The following is a 3,181-nucleotide window of genomic DNA, read 5'->3' as shown; positions in this document are numbered from 1 at the left end:
ACTACAATATTATTTCGTATGGTTGGCAGAGCCAACCACACTCATCAGGCGGATATGTACAACTGATGTTATTACAAGGAAAACTTAAGCATATCATTAATTGAGAAGCAGATTAGCGGTGACTAAAAGGGTCTATTGTCTAGATGGTATATTGTTTATCTAGGGATTAGTATTCATTGGTTTCTTAGCAGGAATTCGAGAGCCTCTCCGGAAAAAGTTTGTTTTCTAGACACTTGGAAATGCATTTTCCTGCATTCTAAGATGTCTAATAATTAATGAATATCAGAAATCATGGTCTTTTCCTACTGTAGTATGGAATACCGATGTCATGAGGAAGGTGATGATGAGAACTGCAACCACCACGATGATGATGATGATGATGATGATGTTGATGATGATGATGATGATTAAAACAATTAAGATGATGATACTGTTAGGGAAGGTTCCTCATGATCATCTTCATTACAGTATCAAGAGGTGGAGGCCGAAGGAAGGCGGGTTGGAGTGATGCAAGCAAACCAAACCCAAGGCTACCAAAAGCACCCTATCGGGAAGTAGAGACAAAGGCCCTAATTCCAGTTGTTTTCCAAAATGTTGTTCTAATTTCTTTAAAATGTAATCAAATTCAAAACTTAGGTCTGACTTGATCAAACGCCCTCTCCAAATTCTGTTCAAAAATGTAAATCAAAACCAGCCAAGCATGACTGGTTTAAAACACATTTTACAACAACACAAGATATGCGAAATGTAAATCAAAACTGAATAGGCGCTGAGCAAGCTGCATGCCTCCAGATTTTGTCCTGGTATTTTTTAACATATTTTTACTTACCTTGACTAACATTCAAACAACAAAATTTGGTGATTAAGTTTTGATTATTATAGAAGCTCTATCTATATTCATTTTACCTATATAGTGTCTCAGTTTTCTTTAAATCTCAGTTAATTTCTATCCGTATTTGTTAGGCCTTGTGGATACTGATTCGTTGTTTATTTATTTCATTTCATTTCAACAGACCAACAGCGAATCTTCGCCACTAACAGGCTGGTAAAATATATATAATTTAAATATATCAAATATATAGACGAAAGAGTACACAAATTTCACATATTCAAATGATTAATAACAATAGAACGAAATATAGATAAACTATTGTGAAAAATGTCAATATTAGAGGTTAAAATATTAAGAGAATTATATTGAGGAGAAAGTCTAGAAATAAAACTACGTTTACAGACATCAACTCTACAAAAGGGGACATTAAAGGTAGGACAGGAACGAAAGCTTCTAGAATTAACATACAAACCAAACAGATGTACAAGATCACAATTAAAATACGAGTTAACACATTTATAGAGAAAAACCATATCGTGAAATAAAAATCTATTTTAAGACACATTAATTTACAAGGGCGATTAAAACATTTAAAAAAAAAAAACAACCTAATAAACTTAAGATGCATCCTATCGATGCGAATTAACTGAGATTCGGATGCAGAACTAATTATAACACAGAAATATTCAAAATGAGAAGTAACTAAATAACGATATAGGGCAATAATGGCGCCAGGGCTATTTATTTCTCTGCAATGTCTCCAAATGAACCCAAGGATTCTGTGTCCCTTACGAATATGATGATCAATATGTTTACAAAATGTAAGCTTACAGTCGATGAAGTCACCCAGATCGCGATGAACAGAAACTTTTTCTAAAACAATATTCCCAATTATAAGGAAAATATAAAGGTTTTAATTTAAGAGAAACCGACATTGATTTACATTTGGAGACATTGAGAGAAAGACCCCAGTGCCGACTCCATGCAACAACAGCATCAAGATCTTCCTGAAGACCCCTCTCAGTCCCGACAATACTATACAACTTCAGATCATCAGCGTACATAAGGCAATGCGAGTTATTGACAAAATAATGAAGATCATTAATGAATAAATTAATTTTGTTGAAAGTTGCCTGTGTCTCAGTGCTGTGGCATGCAATTGAGCCTTACAGCCTAGCGTCAGTTTCATTGTTTTACGGTTCACTGAAATACATCGGTAAGAGTGTGTTCTTCACTTGATTCTGTTAAACATGAATCTTGGTTTTAGATCTGTTTCGGCCTACTTGGCTGGTAAATCTAAGATCATTTATAGCAGCAATGATTTAAAAAAATCTTAATAAACACTGCGTAATTACTCACTCATTTAAACAAATCATTATGGATATCGGAATTCAACGACGATGGCGGGGCCGTAGAGCAAATAGTCACATGAGAAGACCAATTCAGAAAAAATAATAATTCGGGATTTATATAGCCCCTCTCGTTGAAACAACCTCGAAGCGCTTGAACATTATTGGTGACGACAACAAAACCAATGATAGGATGACGTTTAAAGTTACAAACACTGTTAACCACAATAATCTCATTTACCCTCAAATACAGAACAATAACTATACTAAGCCTATATATACTAAAGCCTATATATACTAAGCATATATACTAAACAATACATTCCATAAGACACGATGTGCCTTATGGAATGCTCATTCCATAAAAAATTTAAATAAAACTACATCTATCTGTGAATTTGTATTAGGCAAAAAGATCGACATCATGGCTCTTACTGAAACCTGGCTGACGGGTAACGATCGCGATAATCGATTGATTGCCGACATTAATACAAGGTTACCCTATTACAAACTTCATTTACCACAGGTGGTGGTGTTGCTCTCTTGATCAAAAACGGTTTTTGTGTCAAGCAGGATGAAAGTGGTGACTTGTTCAGAAGCTTTGAGTACATTGAATTTGATGTACAGTATCAATCTACAAAACGTAAAAAAAAATTGTTTTCTACAGACCCAATCCTTCAACGGAAAACAAACTTACATCAGATAATTATGTTCCTTGAGGAATTCTCTGTGTTTTTTTAATCTCTTGTATTGATACAATCTAACTTGCTGGTCATGGGAGACTTCAATTCCATGTAAACGATAAGGATGATAGAGACGCAACAAGATTTCTTAAGTTGCTTGATTCTACCGATCTCTTTCAACACGTCTAACAACCGACACATCAACATAGTAACACACTAGATTTAGTTATATCTCGTACTACAGATTGTCTTGTACTTAACACACAGGTAAGCAAATGCCTTCCTTCCGACCACTTTGTTGTTCAAATTAATCTTAA

Source organism: Anneissia japonica, unplaced genomic scaffold (assembly GCF_011630105.1).
Source record: "Anneissia japonica isolate Jap-2015-1 unplaced genomic scaffold, ASM1163010v1 scaffold287939_len150304_cov138, whole genome shotgun sequence".
Lineage (NCBI taxonomy): Eukaryota > Metazoa > Echinodermata > Crinoidea > Comatulida > Comatulidae > Anneissia > Anneissia japonica.
This window is presented reverse-complemented; position numbering follows the sequence as displayed.